This window comes from Coloeus monedula (genome assembly GCF_965178545.1).
Source record: "Coloeus monedula genome assembly, chromosome: 3".
Classification (NCBI taxonomy): domain Eukaryota; kingdom Metazoa; phylum Chordata; class Aves; order Passeriformes; family Corvidae; genus Coloeus; species Coloeus monedula.
In genome coordinates this window covers 6102405-6126894 of record NC_138783.1, presented here as the reverse complement: position 1 = coordinate 6126894, position 24490 = coordinate 6102405, and positions in this window count along the sequence as shown.

The following is a 24490-nucleotide window of genomic DNA, read 5'->3' as shown; positions in this document are numbered from 1 at the left end:
CAAAAGAGTTATCGAATGAAGCCTCGAGCCCTTCTTGGTTTCCTCAACTACTTTATTGCTCTGTCTCAAGGGAATTGGGAGAATTTGAACAGTAAGTCAAGGATGTTACTGGAATTCTGGAGTAACTTGGCTCAGAGTTTAATCCCCATTACCCACGGGTGCCAGGTTGAGCTCATCACAGTGAACAGAAACAGCTGGCCAGAATCACGCCCAAGCAGAAGGAGTTACTTTTGCAAGCGAGAGAAAGCATCCTTTGTGGCAGGCAGTTGCTGCAGCGCTGTCTCCAGTGGTTTAGGGTGTGCACCAAGAGGTCCTCAAGGACAGACCACAAGTTCAGGATGTGCATTCCTGTCTGACTGACCAGCAGCACTGCCTGTAAGAGACTAAGGTAGGTCAGAGTCCATCAGCTCCTCACCAGCGATGATCTGACTTCAATTACACCAGTTATTGTCTTTCCACACAAGATTACAGATGTGGAATTAAGCAGAACTAGAAATAATTAACCTCAAAACAAACTGCAAGACCTGAGATTGTCCCCAGTTGCTTCTCCAAGAATCCTGAGGTGGAAGTCTTCCCTTCAGTGACAGCCTTCAGGGTTAGGCCTGGGTCTGCCTGTGCATTCACGTCTTGCACTGTGTTCTCATTTGCTACCAGAAGCTCTATCTGGCACTGTCAGCTCTTGAATAGAGGTGCTTCATCTTTGCCAGGTTCAGGACAAAATCCCATGCAATTCAGTGGCAGCTGAACCCATGCTGACAACAACCCTAAGGCACTGACACTTTTGGGGTCTGTACAGGCACACAGACAGATCTTAAAAAACAAGCAATCAGGTAAGTAAATCCCTCAGCAACTTTTCTAAGGAAAGAGATAGTAACAAAATTTTATAGACTGTATTGGCTTTAAGTTGACTAACAGAGGTCATCTGGTTCATTCCTGACTGGGGAGAGCACTCAGATGCTACCACAGTAAAGAAAGATACTGCACGGAACAGGATTTTTAACTACAGGCTGTCAGGCTGAATTACATTTTTTTCTTAAATTCCAAGTAGCTGTTCTGAGGAAGTTCAAGTCCATAACAGGTGGTAGCAGGAACCGAGGACTCCGGTGTTTAATTTGTTGCATACTCACTTTCTGAGATTTAAGAGCACAAAGGAACCGCTAAAGAAAGTCAGGCTCGCCCGACAAAGCTGTCAATGCTATATGAAGTAAAGGTGCGTGTCTGACTGTATAACATGTGTAAAATAATAAAATAATATATAGTCTTAACACAGGGTTTTCTCCCACCCTGAAGCGCAGGCCTTGGGAAGAAAAGAATGCATGTTAACCACATATTCTAGGAAAGAGTTTCCTTGGGCTCCCAGGATTTTTTGTTTGTCAGTTTGAAAGATGAATATCCCATTCCCAATGGAGTGCTTTAATAAATTCAATTGCTAAGAAAATAATAACAAAAAGCAAGGACTCCAAGCCTACCTTTCAAGGATCTTAACTCTGAACTGACAAAACTAATATGAAAATCATATCCAAAATTAATTGGAAACAATCAATTATGCACTAGCTTTTATTCCCATAAAAGCCAAGCTAGTGAGAAGAGATAGAACAATTGAGGGACTGACTGATGTAAAAATAAACCACTCCTGCTATAACCAAATATAATTTTAAGGTGCCTGTGCATTTGCATTATACTACAGCTCAATTCTGATCTGTCACTTCAGGAGCATTTTTAATGTGTTTTTCTCCATATTCTTCTCTCGAACCAGGACAGCAGAAGGGATTTTCCATTTGGTTTCTGGGCAAACATGGACTCTGCCACAGAGCAAAGGTGTGGCACCTTTCCTCAACACATGACCCCTCAGAGGAAGATGTGTTTTGGACATTTGGTTGTTGCTTCAGTTCCCTGCAATCCCCCTGTTTTTGCACAGCAAGGAGGTGGCTGATGAGCTTGGTTCTGATTCACAGGGTGGCACAAGGGCCTGTGAGTTCCTAACACTGCTAGAGATAACCCTCACTTCAAATGGGATTTTAAAGTGCATGGGAAAGCCTGTGGTTACATTTAAAACCTTTTCCTGGCCAAAGGCTACTACTGCCACTGTGTATGCCCCTCCCCAAGGGACTATGTCTGGAGTTACTTTAATTCAGCAATAAATTTGCCTCCTTTCCTCATTTTTGAGCCTCATCCTACTCCTCAAGAAGAACTGTACAGGCAACCATAGAGTAAGTAATGCAGGCAGACTCAGAATCAAACCAGAAATGGTGCTGCTCAGAAATCATGCAGGAACTGGGGCCACAGCCCAGGAAAGCTCTGGTTTTTGCCATAATCTGCAATTTCTCATCAGGAAACCATGTCCTGGCTGTAGCTTTACCACAGGACATTGCATGGTTTTTATAGCTGGATCTGACAACTTCTCAGTGCAGCCTTCCCTCCAAGCAAGATGCTACAGCAGTTTTTGTAGGATGGCCTGAACCAACACCTTTCCAGGATCATGCTCATCCTTAAGTTCACCTGTGCTCCAGGGTGGACAGGAGCACCTCTTTTGAGTGTTCTTTGCCAACACTTCTGCAGACAGCGATTTTCATGGCAGCACCTGCATTTGGAGGGCATCATTTGTTGGGTTCTGCAGGATCTCAGCCAGGCTGTTGCCTCAGGAAATCACCATGGCACCAGACAAATGGCTTTCAGGGAAAAGCACCTAGATGCTGGCATGCAAGTCAGCTCAACCGTTTTGACATTGGCCATTAATGTGGGTTCAGACTGAAAGAAATCCAATTTTTCATAATAAGGAAATCCTGAAAATAATTAGTCTGGCCCCAAAATAAATGTCCACTTGGTTCAAACAAAGCCCACTTTTGCTGAATTGTGACTATTTTTTCAATTAGTGACAGATTAATAAAGGGCAGAAGGAAAGAAGAAATGATGAATAAGCATTTCGTGCAAAGGAATAGAGTATTTCAGTTTAAAAATGCTGTACAAACCCCACCCCCCTACCCCCCATCAAGGTCTGAAACTCATCTCTGCTAAATGCTTTTATTTTGACAAATGACCATTTTCTAGGAGAGGGTCAGCCACCAGCTGTGCTGGCATAAGGCAGAACTATGTTCATAGGACCCACTGCCCAAAAATAATAACTACATCAGTACCCAGCACTGAAATAAGCAAAAAGCAGAAGATCAAAGGTGACAAATAATGAAAGAGGAAACACTAGGTCAAGTAAATCTGCTACAAACACTCAGGCTCAAGTAGTCTGTCTCTTGGATCAGGCAAAAAGTGTTTTAAACTACTAACTCACAAAAGGACTAAGCGTGTCAGATAATCAGGCCTTTATGCAAAAAGCCATTGATTTCTGACTTGGTCAGTGATTTGTTTTGCACTGGAAGAGTTTGAAACAGCAAACCAGAGTACAGAGAGCAAATAGAGCACCAGCAATATTATCAGATACCTGTGCTCCCCAGGACACAAAAGGAAGGGTATATCTAAAGGCACACCCAGGCAGTACAAAACACTGCACACAGGCGAGTTGTACAGATGTCTTTTTAAAAAAATCTACCAGACTGTGAAGGAAAAGGATGGTTTTACTTCTCAAGGTGCCTGTCTTCATTAATCAGCCTCCCAGCACTGCTGCCATCTCCACAGGCTACACATCCAACAGCTACACCCTCAGTCACACATCCGTGGGCCTAGACCCACTGACTCTAGAATTTAATGCAAAGCATGCTTTCAGCATATTTTTGTGATCCTGAAGAGAAGTTGCCTGCCTTCTGTTCTTAAAACAAATGGGATTGTTCCAGATTTTCAGACTATCAGGTATTTATTTCATAACAGTGGTGTATTACAGTGATGTATGTTTACAATAAAAAATGCTGAAGTGATGTATTTCCTAATTACATTCTCAAAGAATTCACATCCAATACCAGCATCTCAACCACCTCCCAAAAGTAATAATAGGGGTCCTCTCTGCTAGCCTGGGAGGGAAAATAAGCCCACAAGTCATAGGAAATTATATTTAAAATTCTTTCTAGAGGGTAAAGTGCCCTCTTAGGTGGCTCTTGAATAAATGGAAAGGAGCCCACAGGAATCCTGCCGTTAATTGTGACAGGCTTTGGATCTGTCCCTATTGTTTCATTAAAAACGGGAAATAAGTCTTGTCTACTCAGATAATTTGAACCATACTGTAGCTATGCAAGTATAATTCACTGCAGTCCAAGCCTCCTGTGGGGATAGAGGCATAAATTCATATTATGTGAAAGGGACATAATCCATAACTGCATCCACAAGATGGCTCTGGCCAGAACAACATTTATTGATCAGAAAACCACCTGCCTTCCCCCTTCCCAACTCAGTCATGCACATGGCACAGCAGCTGTTCATCAGGGGCCTTCTTTCCCACACTCCTCCTAATTTGTGCCTATCACCCATCAGCATGCACACAGAGCTCTTCAGCTCCCATTTGCAAGGCCTCTCTGCTAATCCAGAAAGCCAGGACATTAAAAAAAAAAAAAAAAAAAAAAAAAAAAGCTATTAAATACGTGAGCAAGAAAAAAAAAAAAAAAAAGGCAAGCAGCCGAAATATTTCACATAGACTTGAATTGCTGATGCTATTTCTGCATATGGCCTGTGCTCCTCACAATGGGCACCTCTGACAGATTGCTTAAAAGTGAGGAAGTGCTTGAGTGCCTAACACAAGGACACGTTTTTAAATACAAAAAAAAAAAAAAGAAACCATGGGAAAAAGATCTTGACTGGTTGCCTTCTGATCTGAGCACCCCAGAGAGCTTGTGGAGGCCTTCACCTGGGAGATATCCAAAAGCTGTCTGGATAGAGTCCTGAGCAGTCAAGTCCAGGTGATGATGTTTGAGCAGGAAAGTTGAACAATGTGACATTCAGGGGTCCTTTCTAATGTCATTCTGTGAAAAATGTGACTTAGCCCAAGTCCATACAGGTCTTTAGAGCCATCTCCAATATTCTGAACAAAAGTATTAACTGGACATGTACCATGATTATTTCCAAAGCACTGTCTCTTCTTCTCTCCCGCACTAAAATTCAAAGTTGCCTCCTATGAGCTTTAAAGATTGTTTTGAAAAAACTAGCCAAAAATAGACACATGTTGTGCATAGCCCTACAGAGCTTCCAGCCAAGCAAATTATAGTCTGGGGTGGATGAAGGAAGCTGAACCAAAACATATCTCTGTACAAAATGCTTGTGGCTTAGCAAAAGTGGTCTTTTTCTTTCCTCTCACGGTTAAAATATATTGTGTTATGAGCCAGTGTCATGCTATGGAGCACAGAGGAAAAACCGTACTGGTCTTTTAAACAGAGAGTTGTGGGACCAAAGCTAATCCACAGAAAATTCCAAATACCTTTGAAAAGGAAGAGTTACATTGCTGTCTATCTTCAGATGTCTGACAATGGCCTCATACTAAATTTTATCATCACGGTGATAACATTATATTATATATATGTACACCAGTGTGCATTTTAACAGCATTCAGACAGGGAGAGGAGAAAACATCTCCGAATTCTGACCAGAGCCCATTCCAAGCAAAATCAAAGTGTCAAGTTTTACTCTCGAACCAACCAACAAACAGGTGCAGCTGCAGGTTTTGCTGGTTCAGGACACAACCAGATTATTTCAGGTACAGATATTTGAATAGCACAGATTTCAATGCAGGCCAATACCCACCCATACTTTGGCCTGACCCCACTAAAGCCAGTCTGTGTGGCTTCCAGTGCCCTGGGTCCCCCATGTCCCTGGCTACATTGTGATCAGCCCCCAGAGAGGGGTTTTTAATGCCTTAGGTTCATACTTAAGATCTCAACTCTATCTCTCTGGTTTATCATCCAGACATGAAAGCCTGTGCCTTTCAGTAAGAGAAATGCTGAACAATTCATACGGGTATGAGCAATTTCTGCTATGAAAATGGCCTAGATACTATTAAGTTTCCAGTTATCTTCCATAAGAAAATCTGTATCACCAAATGCAGCTGAGGACTCAAGCAAGCATCAATAATCTTTGTATTGTGCACCAAACTGGAAATAATTTTTTGCCCCTGAGGGTCAGGTGTGCCACAAGCCACTTGGCTGACCACCCTCGTACAGACAGTCACATTTTGTAAGGTTCCTCACACAAAGTCTTTGGGCAGCCTAATTAAAGTATTTGCACAAATCATATGGCCTTAAATTCTGGTTTGGCACCTCACCCCCTTGCATTCCTAGTGTTGAATAGCTGGCTGTGATTTTCACTCCATTTCATATTAAAGGTGCCAGAATACAACTCTAGGAGGAAGCACTGGAGAGAATATAGAGTCTGCGTATTTTTAATAGGCAGATATTACTCCACGTACCGTCCTTCATGGATTTGTGTAGTACTGCATTTGGATATCCTCAAAACAAGGAATTTTTTAAAAGTAAATAAATAAATAAATATCAAATCTTGTAATTCTCGTGCACAGTCACCATCCAAGTCCACTTGGACCAACATCCATCCTCTCTCAGCAATCTCTGTTCCTTGCTTTAGATTTTTAAGACTTAACAGCAAAAGAAAAATCTTTTAGCACAATTAAATGACGCCAAACCAAAATGACCACAGCTCAGCTTTAAGACTGATGTCTGAAAAATTCAAGAGTTTCAATGTTCAGCATGGCTTCCTCTAGGTAAACATGGCTGGGGAGGGGGAGCTACAGTTCTTTTTTGTTTGCTTGCTTTTTAAGTGGTGCAATAGTCGAGCAGATATATGAGCAAAAGCTTTCTCAGAGCATCTCATGTCTTGTGCTACACTATATTCTGTGACCACTTCAGAGGCAGCCAACTGGTTTTAATCATCCCAGTAGGAGACCATCTCATTCCTAGCAGAAAAGCTCCAGGAAAAAAAAAAAGGGGAAAACAAAATTTAAAAAATGAAAAAAACTCCGAGCTGGCAAAGACACCATTATTCAGATAAAGTTTTACACTGGGTCCATCTATTCATTCATTGCTGAATGCTGTCTTGTAGGAGCCAGTTTATGCAGAGAGAACAAGAGTCACCTCAGAGTCCTTCCCAGCACCTCCAGAGAATGTTTTTGCTTGCTTAGGGCTGTGCATGAGCAACTGCTCAGCACAGAGTGACAGATGGATTTGTCTGAAAGGTCTCTCTGCACCACCAACATGAAAGGGGCTGCTCTGGGCCAAACTACAAGTTGAAGGCATTTAGTTCACAGCTAAAATACAATTATATATATATATAAAGAAAATATATTTATAAATGTATTATCCATAAATACATAATCTCTCAATGTCTCATGTATTGGGAGAGTCTGTACTGCCCCAGCTCTGGCCACAGTCAGTTCCCTGCCTTCCCTCATTTCTGTCTCAGTGGAACAAGAGTTGGATTTCTCATCCTGAAATGGGACTTAGGTCACATCCTGGGGGCAAGGGAGGGCCAGGCCAGAGCCAAGGAGTGTCACTGGGACAGTGGTGACCCTCAACACTGACTCCAGCACTTTTTAAGCTCCTCTGATTTATGCCAGCAGTTTGGTTTTCCTTTGAAGAGGATGACTTTAAAGTTCCCCTCAGCCTCCCATTAAGCAATTAAACCACATCTTCTATTCTCACAATCTGTTGGACGTTTTAAACAGATTTATTTCTATGAAATGAGTCACTGAAGGTGAAATGATTTCCCATCCTGGAAAGTATTATCTCCCCAGAGTACCTAGACAAGCTCCAGTCTAATTTTCTACACCCTGTGCCTGCAGTACTCTTGTTGAAACATCTGAGGCCCAAATTTATGCTGGAACATGTGCAATAGGAGACAAAATTTGGCTCCCCAAGTGTGAAATAGTTTAGTTGTCTACTGACTCTACATCAAAAAAAAGAAAAAATCATCAGCTTCTTGGGAAGGATTAATTTTAAAAACTTAAAGTAGTAAAGAGGTGAGGAGAGAGAAAAAAGAAAAGAAAAAAACACTTCATTTTTTACACAGTCAATATCCCTTCATAATGCTCTGTTGAAAACACTGACATGCGATAAACTTCTTTTGCCCCAAAATAAAGCAAATATTTTTCTGCTATCTTGAATTTCTCTTTCATCTTCCTAGCTAATGTTTATAAAGCATTTGTTGACACAATCAGGCTTAATTACAATTTACAGGAGCAATCCTCGTCACACCGTCTGAATTCAGGTATCTTTGAGAGCCAGCAGACGCTATGTTCTGCATTTGACTGGAGCAGCAGCAGCTTTGATGCTCATTTTCAATCCCTATTTAAAAGGAGACCAGACTTAGCCTCCCAATACTCTGATAAAAATGAAAACATATATCATTCAATGAGATTTTAATCTGCAGTTCAAGCAAAACCAAAACTGTTTCGGGGATCCTGCAGGACTCTCGGCTGACAAGGGGTGGCTGCTCCTGCTGCACGTTCCCAGCCGGGCCGCCTGTGCTGTCACCCAAGCCAGAGGGAAGGCAGCTTTCCTAAGGGTCCAGCCAAACCTGCACCACAAAACCCCTGCTGACAACCCCAGGCATTTGATTCCAAGCATGGTGACATTTTCCTGGCTCAGAAACGTGTGTATGTGAATATTGCTGGTGGTTAAAGAGAGTAAATCACCAAGACCCATGGTCTTCATATGCAGCAGAGAATGAATTGTTGTAGAAGATGGGAATAGTGGGATCACACATCCCTCTGTTCCACCACTGTGAGACACCACGGTGTCCCAGCGACCAGCACAGAACCTGCTTCCCCCCTGCAGGACCACATCAGCTCTTACCCCCCGGCTTTGCTCATCCTTCCAGCCTCCCGCTGCACATTCCTCCCACCCATCATAAACACGGAGAGCAAAGCCCAGGGATTTCGCTGAACAGAGCTCTGAGTGGAGGGGATAAAGCTGTAGGACCTGATACCCCATTACATGAAAGCAAAAGATGCCAAAGTCTTAAAGTACTTTGGCAGAGAGCTCGCTCTGTATAACTAAGAATGCAAGCTCTGTGGTTAGTTTAATCCCTGGAATAGCTCTGCAGATTTCTGAGTAATATTGCACAGGGCAAGCTTGGCTGTAATTTTTTTTATATATCTTTAAATTATTTATTGGTGTACAGCCCTTTCTTTTCTTTATATAAGCTTTCTTCTAAAACATACAGGAGAAGTGAGACAAGCAAGTATCTGTCTGAAAACAACTTCCACTAAAAATTTTGAATCCTGGGAGAGAAATTAGTTCTAGTAGATGCCCAAGCAGCCATGCAGCTCCATCTAGAAAGGATACATCTGCTGCCTCAAGGAGTTTTTCAAGGAAAAGGGCATTCAAAAACTTTTTATTAGTTTTATTAGTATTTTTATTGCCATTAATTGATTCTGAAGCTGTCAGACCTGCACCAAGCTGTTTCTGCATTATTGTCACTCTGCTGTGTCCAGAGAAATAACGTCGGGACAGAGATGGAGTAGAAGGGAGAACTGGAGTTGCAGGAGTGGGACAGACGAGTTGGAGTTATTACAGGGTATTTCAGAAATATTCTCTATTTTCCCCTTTTCTTCAAACACAGGCTTAACATCTGAATACAAAACTTTAGTTTAACAGAGAAAAGGGAGAGAAATGGTTTATGATTTCCATATGTTTTGGTACCTTTAAAATAAAGGCATGGTAATACTTAAATTGTGTTAAGCTTCAAACAGCTGGTACTGTGTTTGTTACTATAATCATCTCTCTAATTATAGTGGAATGTGACAAAAAAAAAGTAAAAAAGGGGGTTGCTTTGACAGCTCTGCACTCAGGGCTCCCAACAGGCCACCAATTAGAACCTGGAAAAAGGAAGGAACTTATAAAAACTAATGGCTGCTCAGCAATGGGATATAGGCTTATTTTTGTTATAAAAGTACTTTTTTTCCCCCTACAAAAAATCTAGGCTCCTTTAGCTACAGCAACTTTATTTAGTTCACATTCATGATATATAAACAAAATTAAAGATCTTTTTGTCAGTCAACACTTCTCTTCTGTTTTTCCAATTATATCCCCTGGTTTCTATAAACATGCAAAACCTGTCATGAGCTTAAAAGTGAGTTCCTGATGATAAACGAAGATATTCTGATTTCCAAAAGTCCATGATCGGTCTGAAGGGTTTTAGTCAGTGGTTCTGTGTAAATTTGCACAAAATGATCCAAGTCCCACAGCATTCAGAGAACAGGTTTACAACGCACTCATCCAGCCTCTATCCACTGGTGACCCATTTCTTCTCTCTCAGACTCAGTGACACCTCCCATGCTTAAGGAAGAAAAAACCCATATGTATACACACACTATATATAAACAATATAACACACACAATAATGCTGAGCACTCTCAGTGTTATTTAAGGCAGCTTAAAAAACAACACACAGAATGAGATGTAGAACGTGGTCCACTAAGGAAGTCAGTTATCCCAGTGCAAGGTTTAATCCAGCTGCACAGAGGTTAATGGGTATCTTTTCCCTCACTCCAGTGCAGTTGGATTTGGCTTAATTACTTTCTCTGTAATGAAAACAGCTTTTTGCCCCTGCTTCATTTCTTTTACCACTGCTCTGTAGCTTCCATACCTTGTCTTTTCCACCACCCTGTTGTTGACATTTTAAAATAGAATTACATTTCCAATGTACAAGCACAATAGTATGTGAATTCAAAACTCATTTAAGTGAAGGCAAATAAAGCTTTTCAAATGTTTTCAGATCTTAGTTTTTGTGCTTGTCTGAGTCTATCCCACAATACTTGGAAATTCAATTTTCTGTTTTGAAATTGCACAGAATGTTTTTCCACAGAGAAGACTTGCCTAGGAAGTTCAAAGAAAGCCAAGTTTGAACAGGCATTTTTTATTTTTAAATCCCTGCATTGAGGTTATTTGTACCCAGAAGCTCTGCTCAATGACAGCTGCACAATGAGAGCCTCAGCTGGAGGAAGGGTTTTGCTGGTATTGTCTGTCATTTCAAAGTGAGATGGTTCTAGCAAGAACCACTTATCTATGAACACACATGGCACACAAGTAATTCTGGCCTCATATCCAAAAGAATCCTTTTAATTTGGCATTTGCAAACACGACTCCTGATGGGAGAGGTTCCTCTTTTTGGTGGGGGGTTGATTGGTTGTTCAGTGGCTTAATCCTACTTTACTTAAGAGCAAAGATTCTGATTCAGCCAAGGACTTGTGCCTAAATGCAATCACTCATATAAGCTATACACTTGCCCCAAGTTTTGATGATGGCCTGAAAGGCTGTAAATTTATAAAAGAAAAATACACTTACAGTTTATACTCAAATATGTTTGAAAAAGTATATAGGGAGTAACCAAACTGATCTTTCAATAAGGTTTTTCTACCAGCATTTTCTTCAGTTCTTTAAGGCTCCCATTTTCCATGAACTTCTTACTCCATTTTGTCTAGATATGATAAAACCCACACATCTTTGAATGCCTTGTAATGAAAATCAAAAGTAATGGCCTCTTGAAGGTGTACATGGTTGATTTCAGTGCTTTCAATATTTGTATTAAATGAGAGAATGTACACAAGAGATGAGAATGTCATCTTGAATACCTGCTACAATTTAGACTATGCTACAAAAGTTACATCAGTTAGGTTGTCTCATTGGCCCATCAGTTATTAGCATGGAATAAATGTTTAATCGCTCCATTTCTCTTCATGGCATACCTTTGGTCACCAAAGTTTTTGGTTTTATATCTGCAGCTACAGCAGTGGAAGACATTTCCTGAGAGAAGTCACAGAAATTTAAAATGGGTATTAATTTTTAATGACTCACTCTTTTCTTACCATTGCACTTAGCAGGCATTCGGAGAATACATCCTTGAAACAGCTCTAATACGTGTTTCCTATTATTTCAAACATTGCAACAGGCATACAGAAATCTCTGCAAGAATCTTAAAGCTTATCAAGATGCCTTCCTACACGGTAACACTCTTTCCAGTTTCTGCTGTGAAGTTAAAGTCCATCTGGTTTTGGAACCCTAGCTTGTGAAAGCAGTTAATTAGTTCATGTAGATTTTCCATTAGTGATCTCACTGAACAGACTGAAATTGCTCTCAGAAACCAGCATTGTATCCTTCCACACTCTGCAGCTTCTTTCCTGCTCCCATGCAGCCCTGTGACAGTGATTCAAAAATTATTTGTGGTGCACAAGAGTAAAACCCTTTCCTTTATCAAAAGATACTTTGGCCTTACTAAGGCCTTGATTGCTAGGGAAGCTGCACCAGGCTGGCTTCTGAAGTTGATATTCATGATACATAAAATTTTAATCTAAAAGTTTAATCCAAAAGAGATAATCCCACTACAGCTACAAGGCAAACTTGTATAAAGCCACTTGGCGAGCCCTTTTGCCACCCAGATCTTTGTCACTTGTCCCTGCCAGGTTGCCTCCAGGGACGTGCTGTGTGCTCAGCCTGTCCTACCCACCGAGCCAGGCACGTCAGCTTGGCTGTGCTTATCTCCTAACAAATATAAACCTAGAGCAACACAACATCCCAATGGCTTACAACATTTTCTGAGCTTCAAACCCAGCTCTGGTGTAAGAGGTTACTCTCCAACATGAACAAAGCACAAGGCTCAAAAAGAGCTAGGCATGCAAAGGGTATTTTTTTCCTCTTTTCAAGCATGTAAGACTGTATATTTCCACTAAACCTCCTGGAGATGGACTGATACACCAGAGATTTCCATGCAACTAGTTAAATCACGGTTTCTATTTGTTTCACACAGACAGAGCTACAAGAATAAAAAAAAAAAAAAAAAATTAAAAAACCCCAAATAACAATAACACAGAAACCATGTCAGAGAGGGAATCTGGTCTGCTGGCTTTCTCTAATCATGCTGCAGCCAGTCAAAAGAGGTTCAAACAGGATCTTTCCAGAACAAAAACCCAAAAAAGTGATAAACAACAACACTGATAGAAATGACAGAGTGGGGAGGGTTTGAACACATTCAGCGAAACCTTTGCCAGAAAAGGCTGACATCTCAAAGAACACCTGGAACGGGACATGATGATCCACACCCCGGGATGATGGCACCGATGGCAGCACGAGGCTGGGCGGTCCCTTCGTTCAGCCCTGCCCTCGCTGGCAGCCTTCCCCAGAAGCAGAGCTGTGCACAGGCTGCTCCCAGGCACCAGCTTTCCTGGTGCTTCAGGTCTAGCTCAGGGAAGCTATCCCACACAGCAAGCTGTCTCCTCACTTCAAAAGTTATACGACTTCCATTCTTTCCCCTGCTGCATTCCCCTTCCTGCACACACACTCAGTTTTTGACCAATGTAAGAATTTCCTTTTTAAAGCCACTTCTGAGACCACGCTGTGCACCTCTACTGGTGTAACAAGTTGGTTATAATAGCACTGATTTATTCTGCAGTGTTAAAAGGATCATGTTAAAAAATTAAACTCTCAAAGCAAACCAAAGAGTGCTGTAAAAGCAGATACAGGTAAAGCGCTCAGCTTTACTGAATGACCAGTTTCATAGTAAGTTACATCATTACCCATTTCACCTCCTGCTCAACAGCTTTCCCCAGCCTTGTTTCCCAGCTTGAATTCTTTAGATGAGATCAGCTGTTCATATCCAGTTCATAAACAGCTGGAGAGATTTACCCTGCTGTGAATGAGACTTTGTTTGTGTCACTCAGGACAATTAGCTCAATCTTAATTCCTCTGTTAAGGACAGAAAAGCAGCCTGCTGAAAGAGTGCACACAAGACCTAAATACATATACAGGTGTCCTCAAAGTAGTTTGTAAATATGAGAGCCTGTACATAGTTTTTAAGGGTAGATTTACAGCGTAAATCCCTAGATCTTAAAAAAAAGAAGACAAAACCTCTACAGGTATATTCAGTCCAAAGCCATATGCTTTCACTGTGGTTCATACAGCTACTTTTCATGTTAGCAGTTCGGTGCCAGCAAAAACGCTACTGCCTTCAATAATAATTAGAGAGGTGGCAGCAAGGGTGTTCTAATTAAAGCGGATTTAACTTTTGTATGTTAATTACTCTCAGTTAGTATCAATCAAGTAGAGGAATAATGGGGTCGTTTCACATTTAAATCACAGAAGCTTCAAGCATAAGCTGCCTTAGAGGAAATTACCTTGTAATTTAACAGTGTTATTAATAATTGCTTGTAAATGGTAACAGCCAAGCTGTTGCTCAGGCTGTGCCTAGTGGTTGCAATTATAACCATCCACACAAAAACTGACAGAGGTAAATTCTAAATAATCCCTTCTCAGGGTTTCAATCTGCTCATTTTGTTTACATCTCCTGCCTTCGTAATTAATGTTATCCATCTTTGCCCGTCAGCCAGACATTCGTTTCGCAGGGCACTACGATGTGCTGTTTCACCACACCATCCCTGCCTGTGCTCACCTGCCTCCTGACAGCAGGGGGACCTCCCTGTTCTCCCAGCTGCTCTCAGCTGCACTTACAGGCAATTTTTCCAGCGTAAAGACCTGCTTTTACATGCAGCAGTTAACACAGAGTGAGACTACAGTGTGAGAACTAATTGATAATATTGTCCACTGACACATTTAAACTTCCTTTTGCCTGTGCAGTCTCTATTTAGAGTCTAAATACATAACCGAGCAACTGGTACATGTTGTCCACAGAAAATAAAATAGATACTTATCTTCATAATGAGCTTAAATCCTTTAGTTATGTGTAGTTTTTTTCTGAAGGGGTGGAGAGAATGTGCGTGCATCTCGCAATTAGATAGGAGTAGCTTGGGAAAGCAGATCAAAATTAATATCAAAATGCTGTTTACCTTCAGCTGAGCTATAATTTTACTCAAGGACTCTGGCAGCAGGAAATCTTGTGCTGTCTTACCCATTCCAAGAAACACTGTTATTGTGCATCCACCAAAATAAAAGACTGCACCCCTTAAAGAATTCAATGCAAATGAAATCTTCTCTAAAAATTCCCAAGAGGAAAAGAATATTTTTTAAAAATAGGTAGGAAGAACCTCTAATCTGCAAGACTGCATGATTGCCTCAGTAAAGAAACTAAATACATAAGTACAACAAAACACAGCAAACACATCATGGCGTGCCTCTAAGCTTCCCCTAACCTAAGGATCTCAGGTAACTTTTGAAAGTTTTCCTAAATGAGCAGCTACAGGAAAGTTACTGCAAAGCCAAGTAACATCTTCAGCAACAGAATCACAGAAGATATGACCCACATATCAGCTTTAGCTGATTTCAGTGCTCCTGGCCAGACCCTACTGAAACAAAGAAGGCCATTTCACTGGTGAAAAGATAGATGAAAACTTACCTGAGTTGTAGGCTTTTCTCAGGAATGGTCTGGTGAAATACAACAAAATCTCTTATCTCTTTCTTCAGCTTGGTCAGCAGTCAGCTCAACTATGAATTTCTATGTAATTACTCTGAAATCAAGCTTTTCTTTATCTTACAACACACTGATCACAAAGTATAATGTTCATTTCTATCCTGGAACTGAACTCTCCTTTGACAATGCTCACTCAGTGAGCCAACACCTATAAAACCAGAGCAGCATCCATCACTCTGTGTTTCCTAACCACTGTTTCCTCCCTCCAGACATTACATCAGGGGTGCTAAGAAGTCTGTCCATATTCAGCTGTGTGCTGAGAATGGCAACACCTGTTACAGGGCTCTGATGTGCACAAACACCCAGAATCAAGGGTGGTACTGCTTTTTCTTTTGATAACTTTTTGGTATTAAAGCACTTCCATAATAGGACAGAAAGAACAAAGTGGAGGAATTGTTTTGCTGAACTTCTGGGAAGTTTTCACAGACAGCTTCCCCTTAGTGAGTCAGTTTATAGGGAGAGGGGAGAAAACATAACCTGAGAACTGGTTTTTTGTACCCATTTGAACTTTTAGAAGCCATGACTAGGGTAGGAATATGGAGACAAACAGATATGGCCAAGGAGCAGCACTGACAGAGCTGCACTCCTGTACAGCTCCTGGCTCTTCGCAGGGGTTGCGTAAAGCTGAGTCTTTTTCAGAGGCTGAGCACTGTTTGTAGCAGACACAAACTGCGTTTGGATCCCACAACACTTTCTCTACCATTTGTTTTCGGATGGTCTCACGTTGCTCTCTCCTTGTAATGTCCTACATGTCATTTCAGAGCTCAGTAAGTTGCTCTCTCTTAAGGCACTTTTTTTTCCTGAGATTTATTTCAGGTTCTCTCCTTCCTTGAGCCTCTTGCGCTTTTCTCAAGAAGGGACAGGAAATGCTACAGATGCACCTGCTCAGAGATCACAGTAAGGCACTTGCAGCTTCCCATATGGGAATTAATCTCTTAATTAACAGACAGCAGAAAACCACATGAAAAAGTATAGCTCTGAGAGACCAGGCCAGCATTTTGTATCCTTTTTTCATGTATAATTTACAAAGATAGTGCTGGGCAGCAAAGGAATGAAGTGAATATTTGCCTTTTTTTTTTTTCCCAGAGCTTGAAAGAAAGCAGTGTAGAAAGCAGATCTCCTGAAGCAGCATCCTGCTGGGCGGGCTGGATGCAGCTCCCTCACCTCACTCACACTGCTCGGTGTGGGAGGTGACAGGGATGCGACCCACAGCAATGGCACATCTGTCCCGAGGAGTCTGGCAGAGCCAGGGACAGCAGGATGCTGGGGATGATTTTCTGCCTTTTGGCCTCTTTTATGCTCCTTAACGTCAGCGTTAAGTGAGTGTGAATGAGCACAAGCAGTGCTGAGTGGAGACATTTCACACCCACTTGGTGCAGGTGCAAAGAACTGTGCAAAGTGCAGAGCAGGGAGCACAACACCCTTCACGCAATCCTGCTGAGGCTGTGAATAGTACACGAGGAAACGATCCCTCGGTGACAGCGAGTTTTGATGCACTTAAACCTAAATCTTGTTCCTCTTTCCAACAGGAGTGTACTTTCCAGATTAATGAGAGTGACGCGAGAGTAGGATTTGGCCTCTGTTCTGTGTGTCCTACCCTTTCGGGGCTCCCTGCCATAATATTGCAAATACATCTCTGATTTTTTTGGGTTTCCTGTTGAAGTTAGGATCAGGGCCCCCAAAATGGGTGTGGGGAAATAACCCAAAATAACTGAAACATCTCCAGGCCTTTCCCTTCCTCCTACAGTAGCCAAATTATGCCAACTGCAGCAGCAGAGTCCCATTTTACCTGGATCCAAAGATGAATGGGAAGCTGGGTCTTCTGAGCTATAATGGAGGACAAATATCTGATAAACCATTTCCAAAACTGCTTTCAATTTGTGCTGTTGTACAACACATCCAGTAACCACAGAATAACAGGAGTGCAACTCAATTTTTGTGCACTGCAAGGGTTCAGATGGCTTAATGATAGATAATAGCTCACAGTTCACAAATGTCTTCTTCTCTTAGGTTTAGCTTAGTTCAAGAACATTCTGTCTACAGATATAGACAGTCAAAATATTTGGGGGTTAAAAATACAATGTGGATAAACACCAACATGACAGTGTCAGCCACAGGAGACGGAAATGATACCCGGTTGTCACTTCAGAGCAGAAAATTACACCTCCCAGTGACTTCATAGTATTAGCAGTCTCAAAACTAATGATGAAAAGGACAGAAGCTTTATTGTTAACTGTCTTAGCCCATGTTGCTGATGTTAATATTGAAAGACCCCAAACAACAAACCAACATACAACATCACAGCAGAAATCTCCCACTAAATGGAAAAAAACAGGTATCAGGAAGCCCAGCAGTCATAAACTTCAATTTGATAACTAAGAATTGCACTCTTTATGCAAAGACACTGAGGTATGTAAGAAGATTTGAGTTTTAGATCACTTTGGAAACTCATTTATGGTTCCTGAAGATGGCCAGCTTGGTGCAAGCACACTGAATGGCCACTCTTATGAAGACTAACAACAAAAGCACTAGCAGCAAGATGCACAAGCTCCCAGCGGTGGATCCAGCTCTCGAAGACTGAATCCCTGCAGGAAGGCCTGCTTCCAAAAGCAGTCGTAGTGCTGGTATCCCCAAGGAGCCACTAGTGTTGGACATGAAGCAACAATCTCACCCCTGCTGGGAGGGCTTGAGTCACAGCTCCTGGTGTCCCTCCTAGAAAGCTCTGCTTCCAGCCCTTTTTCATCGGCTGCTGTTGTTAATGATGGGGCCATAAATTAAAGTGGATAATAAAAGCAGTATGTCATGACAGGTACTGGAAGCGATGGCTGCAGCCTCTGCCATGTGGTGTGACAGTCACCAAGCGCTGCCAATGTGATGTATTGTGACTATCAGTTGGAGAGACACCCCCTCATGCCAAAACCAACAGGGTCTCAACTGAGGCCCCGCAGAAGCAGTACATGATTCAGTGAATAATTCTCTCAGAAAAGCCCTTGAGTATGGCTAAATAATGACCTTGTTTACCTCATTTAGCCCCAAGTTCTCCAAATATGAGTTGGCCATGAAGAGCTCTTGTGCTCTCTGATATCTAGCTGGGACAACGTGTCCCGTCTTTGTTTTCAGCCATCAGGCTTGTGTCAAACACACCCTGACAGCTGCAAAATTTTTTGGTGAAAACAATAATTCCACTTTTCCTTTCCATCTGCCTGCAGATGGTTTAAATCTGACCCATCAAACAGCAAAGAAAAAAAACAAAAAAAAAAAAAAAGGAAAACTAATATTCCAGCTGAAATGAAATTATAATGATTACTGATTTCATATATCTCATGAAATCTCAGGCCTGAGATTTGCATAAGAGTCTTTGTAATGGTGAATTAAACTGTGCACAGGAGAACTGGAGGTTTTATCAGTGGATCTGGGTTCTCTATACTTCCTCTCAGACCCCTGCAAGCTAGCAAACAGCCACATGAAAAATAATCAGCAGTGTCTGTCACGGATGACAGCTGCATCTCCTCCCTCACTAGGGAGAACCTTTGTTAAGAACCACAGAAGTACAGCCCAAAATATTACAAGGGAATTGTTTCTGATGGGACAGATTTGAAGCTTGAGGAACTTAGTTTCAATGTTAAGTTTCTCCATGCTTCAAATCCAAATAAAAAAAGAAAAATTGATATAATTCCCTTTTTTTTTATCAACTCCTGCACCACAAACACTGTTTTGCAAGTGCCCACTGTGAATGCTGAGTTTGTTCATCAAGGTTTTGCTTGTCAGGCACTGTCCAACCGGTTTCAGTGCATGTTTGACAGGACCAGCACACACTGCAAAGTATCATAGACACAAAGCAACTAAAAGAAATTCCTTTCTGCCAGTGATCTGGGGGTGAAGAACGAAATGCTGTGTCTTCTTGTGCTGGTCTCACCACAACGTGCGGGCATTGGATGGAGGAGGAAAGAAAGAAGTTTAGTGTTCTGTTCTTGAGTTTTTTCTGCCTCTCTGTTTAGCTCACCGAAATCTGGCACAAGTAGTGTTTTCTGGTCTTTTGATGTCTACTTTCATACAGAGAGCAACGATTTCTCCATCACAGAAGAGAACAGAAAACCAGGCCATATAGGAGCCATAAAAAAAGTAAAATTTTTTCAGTCATGAGCTTTAACATGGGCTTCAAAAATTTTACTACATCATCCAGACTGGTTGCAATTTCTGGTCATTTCAAGGTGAAACTGGTGGTGGCATATATGCAAGTCACAGGAAGATTTTATGTGGGATAAGAGCCAAGGAAACAAGAGTTCAGGAACGTGTCACTCTGTTAAGTAAGAGAATGTAGAATTAAGGAATTGCAAATTGCTGTAGATTGCCAGAGTGTCCATCCCCACTGTGACGGGGACACCGGTAAGGTGACATTACAGCACAGGCCAGGTGATGATGAGGTTCAGTACCAGATCTCATAAAGATCTCCTTAAGCCTGGTCACAGAGAAATCTCAGTGACAGCAAGGCAAAGAGGCCAGCTAACACTGCCTGGGAGCAAGGAGAATGAGCAGCAGCAAATCTGTGTGGGATGCACTTAGGCTATTTCCATGGACAGAGTAAATGGGACTATTCCTGAGGGAGCCAGAAGGTCTCCTGAGCTGCTCTGCTTCCACTTTGTCCTTCACCCAGGCTGCTGTTCCTGTCAAGCACTTCCCTTTTTTGTCACTGAAACCACCAAGCAAACAGAAAGAGCTTCCATTTGTTCTGCACCTTTGGACATCTACACATCCAAGTGTCCCAGCTGATGGACAGGAGAAACTCAGTGTGCACACAGAAGTGTGACACAGAGCTGCTGCTCCATGGGCCTGGACATCCACGCTGCCAGACAGCCAGGAGTTTGGAACACTGCCCTTAAAGCAGTGGGACTGGAAAACAAGAGCAAGGAAAGAGGTGGAAAAAACTCAGTAAAAACAACAGGTGGCTAAGTCACACCAAATATCCTGTAGAACTTGGAAGTGGTACAGTTACTACGCATAGAGGATGAATTACCCTCTGGAAGGGTGTCTAAAAAGCAGCATAATGGTCAATTAAAAAAAATATGTTAAGAGTTTCGGTGATTTTTTTTTTTTTTTTTTTTTTTTCTTCTCACTGCAGTGCTCCCTAAGCCTGATGCAGGGATGTAGGCTTCAACTCTCCCTGGCTAAATAAAGGCTAAATTGAGGTTGCAAAACTGTCTTCCTCTCCTAAGCAACAGATCCAGCTCAGGAAATTGAGCTCCATGCACGGGTGACTAACGCTGTTGTCACGCTCATTACGCGGCGCTGCCCAAGGACGGCTCTGCTCTCCCACTGCCCCTCCTGAAGGGTCAAGCTCAACCAGACCCAGCACTGTCCCACCTCTGGTGGAAAGGGATTCCTGTGTGCTGCACTCAGGTGCCCTGTGGAAAGCAGTTCCCCCGTTCACTAAGAGGTTCTTCACAGAATTTCAGTCAGACTTCAGGGGATCACTCCAGCCCATCCAGCCTCCTCCCTCTCAGTCCAGTGGGAATCACAGATTATCTTGGAACAGACACAGATGCTTAAAAAAAGACAGGATGATGGAAAAAAACATTACAGAGAGCCTCCTCACGTGAGCAATGAGTACACCCCACAGCTGTTAGCTTTGTTTTGCATATTTTACATATTTACATACACAAGATATTTCCAACCATCCTTGTGTTTATTTAAAACTCCATCAGAAACATGTCTGGCAAAACAGATCCAGTGCAAATATATTTACTGGATGACACTTCCCTGCATTGTTTTTAAAATGCATTAGGGGTCCAAGGCTCAAAAAAAAAAAAAGGAAAAAAGTCATAGTTTTCCAAATGAGGAACACCTAACTCTGTAATCCTTCAGTATTCACCTTACAGCAAAGGCCTTCAGCCAAACAGTCTGCAAATGAATGAAGCAACACTTCTAAAACAAGGGCAGCTGCTACATTAGAGAAAGGGCTTTTTCTGCTCACATGTCACACATGCCAGTTGCTTATGGGTGGGTGGTGGGGGTGGGCTGGAATGGCAATAAGTCCTTCGAAGGAAAGGCTGAATAGCCCTCCTCAGATGGTGTAGGGCAGTTTAAAAAAAACCCATTTCAAGATCAGAAAGGGGATGTGGGTGTAGGTGTGTGCCTCCTCCTAAAAGCATATCCTAGCTTAAAAACAGGCGGTGGCACCCACGTGCACGCTCATCTTCAGGGAGTATTAACTCACCTCCAGAAAAGGTCAGATCACCGCCTGACTGTATGTTTATGGCTGTACCATAAACATTTCTGCTTTTTCTTTGTACAACATCCTTTCTCTCCCAGCCCAGCCAGCCAGGAAGGGCACTGGGTAGCCCCACTGCCCACAGTCACTCTCTGAAGGCACAACACACCTGGAAAGCCACGGAAAAGAGCATAGGGATGACTTCTCACATCTTCCCCCAGTTAGAAAACCAAGGGGACCATTGGCTGACTGCTGCTCCACATGACCTTGTCAAGCTGCCTTGTCAGGTGGAGCAGGGGTCTGTCCCTCAGCGCCAAGGGATTAACTTCTCCACAAAAGCAAACCAGAAAGTAAAGGGCGCAGAGCGAGCAGGGGTAGTTGTGCAATTTGTGGCATTTCCATTCAGCGTGGGCTCTGTTGCTCACAAATCAGACAGGGCAGTGCAGGAAAAGCACACCAGCAAGTAGGGAAGATTTATCCAGACTGCCACCCCAAAAGGGCTTCACTGATGGAGTTCTACAGAAGCTTCCTCATTGGCTTCTACACACATGCCAAAAAATAAGTGCATACCTTTTACATTGGCCATTTGAGAGAGACCAGGGAGTTTCCCACTGAGAAACTGGCTTCCTTAAAGTTGAATTTTCTCTTTAGCCATCTCCATCAGAAAAGAATAGAGTGCTATTCTTAAAAGGGAACAGATTTTTTGGTTTTGGCCAGAGATAGAAATCTTTGTTGCTATATTTGGCTTCCAATGCAGGACTCTCTGCTTGCTTGGTGGGAGGAGGAAATTAGAGCTGGTGTTACTCATAACTAAATGGGCACGAAAAACAAACCATCTCCCTTTGAACATCGGTGCTACTATGGGCATTCACATAACAAATCATTTTCAAAGCCTGTGATACCTCTGTACATGCAACAGCCAACATCAAAACTTTATTACCGACTCATTTTCCCATAGTGATAAACTGTTGCAGATGTACAATTATTGTCAAGGCAAACACATTGGTGCAGTTCCTGGTGTTGGTTTGTTGTTTCGGGTTTTTTTTAATATAATTTCTTACTTGTCTTCAAAGAAAGCAAAAGTGATATTTTGGAGACAGTTACTGGAAGGCTGTGGCATCCAGCCCCCCTCCTCCTCCTAGCAGCCCCAAAAAAGAAATCAGCTAAATTACTCGGCATCCCAGCCCAACACACAGCTCAGCCGTGAGGAATTCTCACCAGATGTCTTGGTCCCCACCCAGCCTCCCACGTCACGCAGGCAGCATAAACCCTCTGAGCCCGAGGTCCTGCCGGGACGGCCGGCCCCACCATGCCTGGGATGTCCATGACAGGCAGGTGACACCCCTGTCCCACCAGGGACACCCAGCCACAGCCACCCCAGCCACGCTTGTCTGCCCCGTCAGCACAGAGGAGTTCAGTCCCACTCCTCTCCTTTCTTGTGACCTTCCCCTGTGCAAGGTGGATTGAGCACCAGAGGCTACCCAGCTAGATCCTGGCCCTGAAGGAAGTACCGCTCCCATGTACCCTTCTAGGGTCCAGTTTCCAGTTGGTAACACCCAAAACCAGATTTATCCGGATGTAACTGGTAAGATTCTCCACAGGTGTTAAGTTCACTAAAGCCAACGGAGTGCCAGTGATTGGAGTGGATCATTGTAAATAAAATCCGTCACAAAACAATGTATAACTTCCCCTGCTTTCATTTCTTGATGCCATGAGAGTATAGAAATAACCCCTGTGAGGTTATTTCTCACCTGGAAACCCAGGTGTGGGGCAATGCAGCTGGAGACCAGCTCTGGCAAGAGAAGAAGCTACAGAGAGAAGAAAAAGCACTTCAGGTATCCCACTCCCCAGATTAGCACACTCCTGCTTCCTTAAAGCACATTTCTCTCTGTGGGTAACTGTGGTTGTCTTAAAGCAAAGGGGTCCCATGCCTCTTCTCACTGACTAAACCACAGTGTGCACACCTTACTTCAAAGAAATTTTCCGCAGTGCTTATCCTATGTTTTCCTTCCAAATTTCTAAGTCCTCACATTATTCTGGTATTTTTTGACAGCTGTCACATCCCACTCCAGATCATTCATCATGAGGCATTATTTATTTTCCAGCAGTCCGCATCCCATCTTCATCTCCGCTGTCCAAGGAGATTGTTCCTGTCCCAAGAGCTCCCAACCCCATTCTCTCCTACAGAAAGCTTTTTGAACCCTCTCTTCTCCTTTCCTGGCCTCCCTCTCCTGGAGTTATTGGCTGACAGCTCTCCACACCTCTTTCTCACAGCCTGAGAAAGAAGAGCACAGTGACTCTGCACAAAGTACCGTGCTCGCTGTCTGGTCCAGGAAAGAGGGCCTGGAGCGGGATGTATGGGAAAAATCCTGCTCATCTCCCGATGCTCTGAAACAGAGCACATCCCATATGGTCAGGATCTTCAGAGGATTTTGCAACTAAATTCTTAACAGCTCCCTGCTGATTGCGTGCAAGTGGCAATTTTTCAAAAGCTGAGTGCTTGGCCAAAGCTTGGAGGTTTTTTTTCCCCTACTGTTGGAGCAGTAAATGATGTATCTGTGACCAAAACACCAAACCTTCAGCCCTCGAGCCAGAACACAGACATGCAAACATTTCTTAATTAAACAGTTGTAAAATAATTTTAGCAAGGGCAGTTACCTCCTTAGCAGGAATTACTGAACTTTGCCAAAAAAAATCAATTTGAGGTAAATAACTTGCATGGAAAATCCCTGCCTGATGACTGTCAAAACTGCCAGGAAACGATAAAATTAAAAAGTCTCAGGTTGTGATTCCACTAGGTCTGATTGTAAAATGGTGTTAATGTAATTTAAAAAAAGATATTCAGAATAAAAGAGAACATTGTAGCATAAGCACTTGACAGCATCTGAAAAGGCAAGCCTGTGCCTTCATGAGATCTCTGCTTGAAATCCCTTCAATTCAAGGCTTTTGCTCTGTTTAATTTTAGTACAGAACCAGTTTAGAACA